We start from the raw sequence: 11,825 nt of genomic DNA on the forward strand, positions 1-11,825 counted from the left end.
CAAATGCTATATTCAGGGCCTTTTAAGTTGGCTCTTAGCACTATGTGACTTAACATCTGAGTTCATCAGTCCCCTAGGCTTAGAACTACGTAAGCCTAATTAGCCTAAGGACATCACACACATCCATGACCGAGGCAGGATTCGAACCTGCGACCGTAGCAGCAGCGCGGGTCCAGACTGAAGCGCCTAGAACCGCTCGGCCACATCGGCAGGCTCCTTTTAAGTCGGACACCTTCTCATTGACGAATCATCCGAGTTAGAATAGCAGAGCCAATCATACAGAAAGCGAGCACTCTGGATCTTATATGAGGAAAACGTAAACTTGCGGTCCATAAATAAAAGTCATTCGTCAGAGGATCGAAAGGGAATTGTGTTAACAAAAAATTGTAGAGAGTCCATATCCAAGAACACGAGAGAGTACTTGGATATCACGCTATTTACCGATTTGGAACATTTCAGCCGGACATACAAGTAACATCATTTGTGCATAGGTTCTGTTACTGTGAGACGACAAGTTAGTGGGTCGTGGTATACTTTACATGTTGAGAGAGTTGTGCCAGTTCGACATCTTGGTGCCCATCATTCTCTGTATGTAAACATATCAACCCCTTACCATAGTCTAATTTAATTACTCTTACTTAAAGAAACAACAGTTGTTTTGTTTACTTAGGACTTCATTAATGAGCCGCAAATGTCATTAAATTGACCATAATGTATCCCCAAAATGACCAGCAGCCATCTACTTTCATCCAGTTGTTCTAGGTTAATGGTAATGACCATAACGTTTAACCCAAAAATTTTGGCCCTTTCTCTCCCACCCGTGTCCCCGTTCGTCCATTCTCTGCACCACAGCGCTTTTGGGATACACAGTATCCTGAGGAGGGACGCAGCACTTGTGCTCTGCATCTCTCTCGAGCAATGGTAGCAAATTTAAGTGACATTTACAAATTTCCAGCTGAGCACCTCAAAGAATGGTATATAAGATTTCGGGGCATCGTTTTTCGCAGTTTTTCGAGCAGGGAATTATCTGCAACATACAACGTCCTTCACAAATTCAGGTCTTCATTTTTTGTAATTTCCAGCATATTATGGATCCTATTAGTAATTTCTCGAACAAAAAAGATAGTCTGAGTTTTTTTGGGCTATTCTGCTAAATTTATCCATGTTTTTAAGAGTACACACATAATTACGGAGCTTAGCCACCAGCGCTATCGCACATGCCCAACAACATCATCATATGAGGCTACTTACACTTTTCGTTAAATTCGTTACAGTTTTGATGATTTTTTCCCAGTAGTCCTCAAACACCCTCTTTTAAAGAAGGCATACATAAGTACAGAAATCTTAAACGCTTAGCAACCATCACAATCATGCATGGCCCGCAACCACACCTATGTATGACGCTAGTTAATGTTCGTGATATTTTATAGACGTTATCCCACATTTATTTCAGAAGACTCCTCTAGGTAAAGTTACACGTCATTTATGTGTACAAAGAGGCACTTTGGTACAATTTTTGCTGAAATATGGATTAATTGCTGCCGTTTTAGCTGCAGCTCTAGGGACAATTTGTCTTTGCCTGGTGGGGTGATTTGTGCCAGATAGGAGGGGACATATGTTGGAGTTTGACGGCAGTTTGCTACAGTTTTAACAATTTGTTACAGTCTAGGAAATTGTGATACAGTGTAAGTCAATACATCACAGTTAGGTGTTAATTTCATACAGTTTCAAGCGTACTTAGTTACATACATGAAATCGGTCCGACTCATATTGTCGTAACTGTTCTCTCTTAGGTAACCTTAAACTGCACTACGTATTATAACCTGTTTTTCTAGTACCAGACACAATAAGCATGAAATTAATTAAGGTCACTGAGAGGTATAGGCACCATTTTTGCTGTGATTCGAGAGAAGAGTCCTCTATCTGAAGACTGTTGAGTGTATTTGTTAATTCTATTTGTCAAATGCACGCACATTGTGTATAAGTGTACTACGCATTCAATCACCCTTATACTAAAGAAACTTGAGCGGTCTGGTGGAGTATTGGTTGCCGATGAGAAATCGCACATTAATATAACTATTTGAAGTAAGTTTGAATTCACTAAAGTTGTCCCAGGACGCCAATCATACAACTATATTTGTTCGAATTGTGTCCATGGAAATACAGTGCGAGCTATTAAACTTCCAAAATCACGAAAAAATTCCTAATTCGCGTGCTATGTCCTGATAGCATTTTCGCTGTATTATGAGTCCTGCACAGGGCGTTTTATTACTTCTGATTCGAATTAGAAATGTTGATATCTTTAAAAATATCTGGAATCCCATTTACCGCTTTTTTTTAAAAAATTATCATTATCAGCCCTCGATTAATCAAACAAAGAGTCGATCTGTCTATCTATCGACGGACAAAATATCGACGCACAAACAAGTCTTTTAACTTACTACAACAACAAGTGTTATTTTAAAAAGGTGCGAAGTGGGAAAGATAGTAATGTATTACAACAATGCATTATTGCCCAAAGCGCCGAAAGCCGTTGCGTAGCACCGTTCGTTTTACGCATTCTGTCGTTGTACGCTCATCTTGCTTTCGTGAGTGGCCAGTGGTTCGTGAATAAGTGAGCTTATCGTAAGGGAAAGTTTTCTAGCTTCTTGTGCCAACAAAGTAGAAGCGCTAAAAGAAAGCAGGGACATTTCATAAAAAACAGGTATGTGATTAGTGACTCCGTCTGCCCTCGATAACTATTAGACACTGTTGCGCATTCACTGAATCCCACAGCAACCCAATCTATTGTGCTCGCCGGCTTCTAATTCGAACTGCATGTATTACGTAATCTGCAGAGCACAGCGGTTATTGATTTCGATCCGAATTCAGTCAACGTTTTGTTACCATATTGTCCTTCTGTGGTTGTCTAATTTACTATATCCTGTCTGTGATTTTACAGCTATTTTTTTAGTTTTTGGTTTGCCGGTTATGTAATTAGAATTAATATTGGTAAAAAAGAATGTTTGACAGCAAAGTGAGTTTTTGGTTTGCCGGTTATGTAATTAGAATTAATATTGGTAAAAAAGGATGTTTGACAGCAAAGTTCGCGTGCTGTAAATTTTTTTTTTTCCAAATAACAGAGTCTAGCTGTAATCTTCGGACAACTAGACTCTGTCAAAACCTGTCATTGATGGAAGAAAACAAAAATAACACCAGGTCAGCACACGATCTTGGCTGCCAAATATTCTTCTTTAGGAAACAGCAGACAGATCCCTGCAACATGTGCAAACAACTCCCTTTATTGAGAAATTTTTAACCATCGATATATCTGCATTGTGTCCTCGCAGACTTCATTTAAAGACTGTTTCCTATCTCTTCAGCGAAGTTTTTGCTTTACTGACAGTCTTAGAAACTAGGTGACGGAGACAACTTACTCTTGAGGAAATATCCTTCCAACTGCTCCTAAGGGTCTTTGTGCGCGACCAAACGCTTAACTCAAGTACCCCAGCGACTGCCTGCCACGTCACGAAGATCATATACTGGCACCTTCAACGTCCGATAAGAACTGAGATGTGCGCTGTTAGTACTCGGTTTGATAAGAGAGATCTATGTGAAGATCGTAAATTTACTTTTAATTCCGTGGTCCTTAAAGTTCATTTTAGCTGGGTGAGTTAAAATTTTGTGACTGGAATCTGAAGAGTATGATCAACGATCACAACCACGCAGAGCAATAAACAACTACATGAAATTTCATGAAAGTACCAATATCGAGGATATATGTGTCCTAAATGCAGATTATGTGACACATTAGTGGGGGGGCCGCATCAAACAAGTCGAAAGGATTATGGCTGAAGCAAAGAAATGAGACCATATATTTAAAGCATGATTAAACATCGCTAATGAAGATTACACGGTTGTTACTGGCTCGCTGAAAGGAAATTCAGTATGGTGTAATGTTCCCGGGAACTACAGACGCAGAGAACACCTGAGGACGCATAGAATTAAGTTATCTAGGTATATTCAGGGAGAATTTCACTCCATATAATTCATACGATTCCTGGAAGCACCAGCAATGGTTGGCGGAGGTGCTTGACCATCACCATGTTGAGCTACTACAACTTAGTCGTAGTCGTTAGGTGACAAGTAATTCAGCCTTACTTGAAGTGACTGGAGGTGAGTGCCATCTCTATTCAGCAAGCAGTATTCCACCGCAGCACCAGAGAATCCTTTAAAATGGTGGTAATTGATTACGCTAAGGAGCATTTTAAAATTTCTTGTACATTGTTCCATGAGAGTAAGGCGAATTTTAATGCATTTTTTATTCTGATTACAAATCAAATTTTTTTCGGGATCACTTCAGATTTTCGTACAAATCATGTATGCAGTTTTTGCTGAAATCACATTCTTTTTGAACAGGGAAATTTTTAATTGCATTAAAATTAAATTACTTGTTTTGTAATCTTGTGCAAAATCACTAAACAATGTATTTGATTAGACAGTGGTCTAATCAGATGCGATGTTTAGTGATTCCACAAAAGATTAAGTGGTCTACGTTCACAAATGCTAATGACTATATAAAAACACAACGCATGTTCAACAATTTAGTTTCCATTCGCTAATTCGACTGCATTAAATTCTTTCTGGCATGGGGTGAAACTTTTCCCCGTTGAATGTATCCCTCCACCAGTGATACCTCTCTTTACCGTAAACCAGCAGTCAGCCATAATGGCTGCATTTAACCTTTCGTGGAATCTCTTTCCCGTCTCTTTGGTGTCCTAGCGGAACCTTTATCGTTGTTTTTCAATGACATCGTCAAGATTCACAGAGAAAATTACAGTACGTAAGGATCGAAAATGTAGTTACATGCTCATGTTACATCCTAATTTCATAAAACTCTGCAACATTGTTGTAACAATGGTTTTATAATTTTGATGTATGCCGTCACCCAAAACGTTGGCCAGTACCTCACTAAACGAAACCAAAGCCATGTTTCCACTGGATTCATCGTACTTTCAAAATAATTGTCTTTCATTAAATTTCTGGTCTGATGCGCCAAAAACATCCCTTCTTTAAATATCTCATATGATATACTTTTGGATATCTTGTTACAAAGTGCAGGAAGCAGCCCCCGTCTTTTGGAAGTCGGATCTGCAGAGGTGGTAACACTATCTGAATTGGTAGCATAATTTTTTGTGACAGTTAGTTGCCTTCCTATCCTTGACTTTCGCTGAGTTGTCCCAGTCGTAACTAAGAAACTTCTTTTGAGCAGCCAGATTGTTGACCACGTAACGCACCAACTACTTTGAGATCCCTTCATAGTAATTTTCGTTGTTCACAATTCTTTGGAGTTAGGAGCGCAACAACAACTGTTATTTCAAAGTGTCGCGATGTGGGAAAGATTGTAATGTACGGTGCCTTCAAAAACTCGTTACTACTTTATGCTACCAGCACTACTGTTTATCATTTGATCACTGGTGGGCCTGTCAATCCTGCAATGTGGCCCGAAGCGCCGAAAGCCGTTGAATAGATTAGATTTATTGAGGTATTTTTAAAGTTTTCATATAGCTGCGTTGTGTGTTACTCATACTTCTTTCTTCGCAGTCTTTTCGTTGAATAGACGTCTAGAATTCTTGAGCGTTGATTAGTTTGTCAATAAATTAAGCTTACCGTAAAAAAGGTGTTTTAGCTTCTCGTGATAAGCGTCGAAAGAAAGACGGGACACTTCGTCGAAAAATAGGTATGTGACTAGAGACTCCGTCTTCACTCGATCACTATTAGGCACATTTTGCCGTTCACAGAAACTCATCAAGACCCTCCCTATTGTATGCGCCAGTTAGCATTTCGAGCTAGATGATTATGTAATCTGTAAAGCTCTACGATTATTGATTTCGTTTCAGAAACAGCCAAAATTTTTCTGTATGCGTACTGGTGACGTTACATGAAAATTATCTATCTGTGTCATTTTGAGTACACGATACACGTGGCGTGTGGGCATTAGTGATCAGCGCCCGATTTCTTTGATCACACTATCTGCGTTTCTGGTATTTTCTTTCAACAGCTTTGGTGAAAGACGTATAACTTAGTGTAGCCTTATCGGCCACTTTTAGCCATTTCACGTATGCAGGCTATATAATTAAAGTTATATTTATTGAGCTATTTTTAAGTTTTAATAATCTGCATTGTGAGTTACTCATACTCCGTTTAGTTAATGCCTCCTTTATCTAGAGCGAAGATTTCGCAATACTGACCTATCTCTCTGTGACTTAAATGTTTTCGTGAGCAATATCATTCCAAATGACCAGTACAAGAAATTCAAACTCTCCCGTTGTTAAAGATTTAGATGCTGGAATTTATAGATATAGAGGAATGAGCAATGTATCAACGAGCAGTTAAGAACTGTACATAGTTTTGTGAATGTACATCACCGAGGAGTCATGTACCCAAATTAACTTTGTATCACATATTATGGGAAAGACAGCACATGGATGTCGAAGAGTACTGAAATGGTTATGACTCTAAGGAAGAGAATACAGTTCAGTCTGTTGCTTCCACGAACTACAGAGACTATAGTGGAGGTGGAATGGAATCAAGGGAGCTGGACATTTGTATATGGGACCGGGAAGCATGAGCAGTAGTTGGCGGAAGATGTTGACGAACAACATGTTGACGAACCTTATCTGAGTCGATATCATTAGTCGATTAAGTAGGCGAATGTGCATCCGAAAGAAGTGGTGGTATTCGTCGTTCTGCGGAGAGAACTTCCACGTTTCTCGAGGCATGTGGCCTGCACGTTGTTGTCAGTACGTAGGCGTGCAGATTTCCAGCAGCGCTAACACAATAAATTTGGGTATAGTTTAATTATCGTCAGTTTCCCATTGCTACAATCAACTATAATCTGACCACAACCTCTACATATAGACGGTTGGGGCGGAACTGAAGTCCTACAAATGGGATATTTATTTGGAGACGGGACGAATCAGTAATTATCGTTCGCCAGCGAAATATTTCGGTTGTGCAAGCACAGTTTGTTGTAGACCACTGGTGAAAGTGAGGAATGATAAGGAGTAGACGTTCTCGCTTCAGTAATTTTTATTTTTCCAACAGTAACCTACAGAACATTGTGAAGCTAGGAGGTGTAATGGAAGAACTGCTGTGATGATATAGAATCTATATCCGATTCCCGTTACTGGAGATAATGCAAGACTTCTAGGTATTATTTAGATATAATATTGTCTGCTGCGCGGTCCCTGTGTGAACAATATGTAGCCGGCTGAACAACGTCCTTACATTGTCCAGATTTTTTCAGGTTTTCACTCGTCATTGGTAACTCGGTAAGTACATTTTCGCGGTGTAACTGGCCCCTACCTTTTCTGACTACTAAATCTTTTATTGTACTAAAATAAAAATTGCGAGGATGTATTAATGTGCCATAGATGAACCATTACCAGCACATCCTTCGGTTCTATATATTAAGCAAAGGAAAGGTAATAACGTAATATTACGATAAGAAGTCTAATTGTGTTAGTGAAGATTTTGTATCTACCTGGCAACGGCCTAGCCGCAGCGGATGCACCGGTTCCCGTGAGATCACCAAAGTTAAGCGCTGTCGGGCGTGGTCGGCACTTGGATGGTTGACCACCCAGGCCGCCTTGCGCTGTTGGCCTTTTTTCGGGGTGCACTCACCCTCGTGATGCCAATTGAGGAGCTACTCGACAAAATAGTAGCGGCTTCGGTCAAGAATACTATCATAACTACCGGGAGAGCAGTGTGCTGACCCCACACCCCTCCTATCCACATCCTCCTCTGAGGATGACACGGCAGTCGGATGGTCCCGATGGGTTTTGTATCTACCTGATCTTAAACCGATTATATTGAAAGAAACGGTTCTTCTTGCAGGACAATTAATTACATTATGTTACATATCATTTAAATTGGTTTAAGTTGCAAATTGGAGAAATCAAACAGTCGACTGTCATCAATTGCTACAGTGCACATTTTTTCACCCAAAATAAAATTTCACGTGTATTAGAATAAAATCTACAAGCGATATTTATGTTAATGCAGTAAATACCAGAATTTGCTATAACATTCCTACGCCAATTGATCTAAATCGACCGATTTGTGTTTTCGGGCAATTCCTGAGTGAAATACGAGTCTCTTACATAGCAATTGGGACTAGCAGATTTCCAGACGATCCACCTTCTGTAGACTATAAGAAGGCGGTGTATGTCACAATAGTCTGAAGCCATGTTGTGCATCACTAAGAAATCTTTTATTTGTCAACCAATTTCTGTAAGATGCGTGGTCGCTGTTTTGAGGTCGAGAGGTTGATGATGTGTTGTTTTGCCGTAACCTGTCGTATGACTGTTTGTCAGGCTAGTAATATTGTCCTTGAAATGCCTTTTCTGCGACCTGTTCATTTTGTATTCATCTCCTACCTCGTATAAATTCCACAGTCCAAAAAAGATATATCCCCCAGTCACTTTTTGCTAGGTTTGTGTTTTGTTTCAAACAGTCTAATAATGCGGGCTTCGTTTTCACTAAAGGCTTCACTAAAGGATTTGAGCAAGGCCTGATCGTGTTGCGTCATATGGACGATTTACTGTAAATGGTCTCTTGACCTTCTCAATCTTACATTGCGAGACTCAGTTGCAGCCAGGGGAGCTGTAACTGCTACTTGTCTCTACCTTTAGAGTTTATTCTTCTATACCAGTATTATGGGCTCCAGTCAGTGAAGTATTACTAGAGATTTGTCTTATTCCTTATGTTTTTACAGGGCGCCACAGATAGAATGCATTAATTTCGAAGTACCGGATAGAATGCATTAAATTCGAAGTACCGTGACTGGTCACAGACAAAAATATTTTCACAACTCCAATATGTAAGTTCGCTTATTTCAGAACAGCAATTTCATCATTATGCCGACAGGTGGAGGTGGAAGTTGGTGTGGTGCAGACCACTGCTATGGAGGATTCGATCAAGGCGACAGTTTCTTCAGCAGAGGTGAGTTTCACTGACATTGTAACTTTAAAGCAGTAACACGAATGTTGTTGTTTAAACGGCTCCTTACTAGGTCCGTTATTGCTTTAAGCTTTTGTCAGTTGTTATAGAACAACAAGCCTGAAAAAGAGTGTTAAAAGTTGTAGTCCATACTGAGAGTATTCACCAGTAATTGAGGATTGACTGCCTACTCTTCATATTGTGTTCGTTAGAAACTTATATGGGTCGTCCAGTTTTTAATCAGCACATTTATATTATGTTGGGTACATCCCCCAAATCTACGTACAGCAACTGAACGAGCCTGAGGAACTTCATTTCAAACTGTAGCTTTTTTAGCAGTTATTTGTTTGAAGTTATGTCTATAAGTTGAATTTGGTTTTGTAACTTGTCAAATGGATCTATCTGACATACAATCGGAGTGGCATTTGCCATTCTAAGGACGTCATGATGCCGCCTCAGTTGGAGGAATGTTACTCTTACAGCATTTATTCAATTAGTGATTATATTTAGTACACCTGGTGCGTCGAGGATTTTTTCCTTATCTCAAACATACGTCGACGTATACACGCAGCTTTTACAACTAGAGCACATGACACCTGTTTGTTACCGGTGGTTATTTAATTAATTTCTGTACCAGTCCAGAAATACGGTTCATAGAGTATCACTCCGTCCCTGTGAATTAGAATATACAGTGATTGTTTCTTCCTTCCAGTAGCGTCCACTGTGGTGTTTTATAGCAGACGATCGCCCCGCCGGCGTACCATATCTAGCAGCCAACACGTCGTCACACAGTAGACCCCCACCCCTCATCACCTTGCTGATGCGGTCAATTCTACTATCTTGATCCTATCTCCGACTTTTCTGTTTATGCTCAGATGAATGAGCAACTTGCAAGAACCCCATTCACTTATGTTCATGTTCTGCCATGGGCGATTTAATGCGTCTCCTCCCCTGCTGTACTTCTGATACTAGGTTGTTTCGTCTCATAGGTATAGACTGCTCCGCAATAACATTGGTATCCTGACATGTGAAACTTACCGAAGCCATTCCTCATCAAACCGAGGAGGTCCCTTATTATTTTGTTGTTGCTTCAGTGTATCTACTTGTCTCCGAAGTAATGCTAGATTGGGAGTTACATCATTTCGATAAACATGTATAAACGTTTATTTACCTCTTATGGTCAAAATGCTTTTTCCTGTGTTACCGATTATTTCCATGTGCCACAGACCGCACTATCAAGACTGGTGGAGTAACGTTAAGTGACTATCCCTTTTCTTGGTCAGCTGTTGGTGGTTGATTTTGTATCAGTACAAAGCATATTTGTATGGCTCGACATTTCAGAGTTTAGATGCTGGGTTACGAATCTAAATGCTTGACGTTAGATGTCAGGTCAATCGTAAAAGCTTTGTTTGTTGCAAGTCACCTCTATCACCTATGTTCACGTTTGTTAATACGAAATAACGCCGTGTTGTTCCGTAGCTTTGCCTTTAAATCCGCTCCACTGTAAGTGGCTGCGGAAGAAAGTGATGAACACCATCACAGTCTCTAAAGTCATCTGTGTAGGGATTTGTTAATTACAGCTGTAGGTGCTATTTTGTCAATGGTACCATTTACCAGATATTGTAATCATTTCTGTTCAGCAAGATTTGAACTTTGCACCCTATGTCACTAATCCAAGTCTCTCATGTCAGGCGATTACACCACTCTAATCATTTCTTTCTCTTCTCATATTTTAGTATTTTCCTATTCACGTAATCATTTGTGCTTCTCTAGTGTCCCGTAAATGACGAACGTCGTTGCACTAACGCCTTCAAAACTCTATGGTTCCACTAAAGAAGTAAATGATCTCACTTATGAACGTCTTATTTTGAAGAGTAGAACTAGATGCCGCCTTGTTAATAACTCACAGGGACATAGCTTAGTGTCAGGAAATCTCAATAGCCGTAGAACTGTCGTAGGGTTCTTTGGCTGAAATACTTCCCCTCGTTTCCAGTTATTGCTACGTCAGATACTTTGCTCTTGAGACGTATTAATATTTAGTTTTATTTCCTTGTGAAAGTGATGGCGAAAGATTCAGAAGTCCCATATACTCTCCTGCTGTCAAACATAGAAAACTTGCACGAAATCAAGTTTACATCGGCTTCCGATATCCTCCTATACGAATTACGTACTTTACCATAGTGTAGTAACCATGGCTGAGGTAAGACTAACCAGCTCTCTTCTCTGGGGTTCATCAGTTCTCTCCATTCCAGTAATTATCAGGACTTCCTCATGGTATGTGGTGATACTTGCAGTCACCACATTTGATGAAAAAGTTTTAGAATTTATTAGTGAAATAACATTGGCAAACCTTTCAACTGAACGTGACGGGTTTTGTGTAGCAGAACCTTGCATAAGTTCGAAATAGCGAATTTAGCTACGGCTGCAATTTCCGAACTGTAGCACAACAATCTACGTTGTCTAAATTTGGGGTGGCCAAATTTCATGTTTCATTGAGATACAAACCACATTTATTTTAGAGATTCTTAGTGACATTTTCTTTCAGAGGACTTTAGTTTTGGTAATTGACCTAATGTACTGCTTAAAGTTGATAGGCCGACGGTTTGATGCTGGTATTATTCAAGTATTCATTTAAATACTATCGCATCCAGGTCACCTCAGTTCGTTATACATTCGAGGACACGAATAAATAGAGAACAAACTACTTCCTTCATATGTGTGTTGAAAGGAATTCCTGTTGAAGCACTATTCAGTATCTGTCATAGAGGGCTATCTTATGAATGAAGCTCGCCGAATATATTCCTAATTCAGAACGGTCTCGGAGTTAAGTTCGTGTCAGATTG

At 39.8% G+C, this 11,825-nt stretch overlaps 1 pseudogene; it reads left to right on the forward strand.

Moving 5' to 3' along the window:
• Positions 1-7,527: 7,527 nt before the first annotated feature.
• LOC124621202 lies at positions 7,528-7,645 on the forward strand (annotated as a pseudogene).
• The last annotated feature ends 4,180 nt before the right edge of the window (positions 7,646-11,825 follow it).

This window comes from Schistocerca americana, chromosome 6, assembly GCF_021461395.2.
Source record: "Schistocerca americana isolate TAMUIC-IGC-003095 chromosome 6, iqSchAmer2.1, whole genome shotgun sequence".
In the NCBI taxonomy this organism is placed as follows: domain Eukaryota; kingdom Metazoa; phylum Arthropoda; class Insecta; order Orthoptera; family Acrididae; genus Schistocerca; species Schistocerca americana.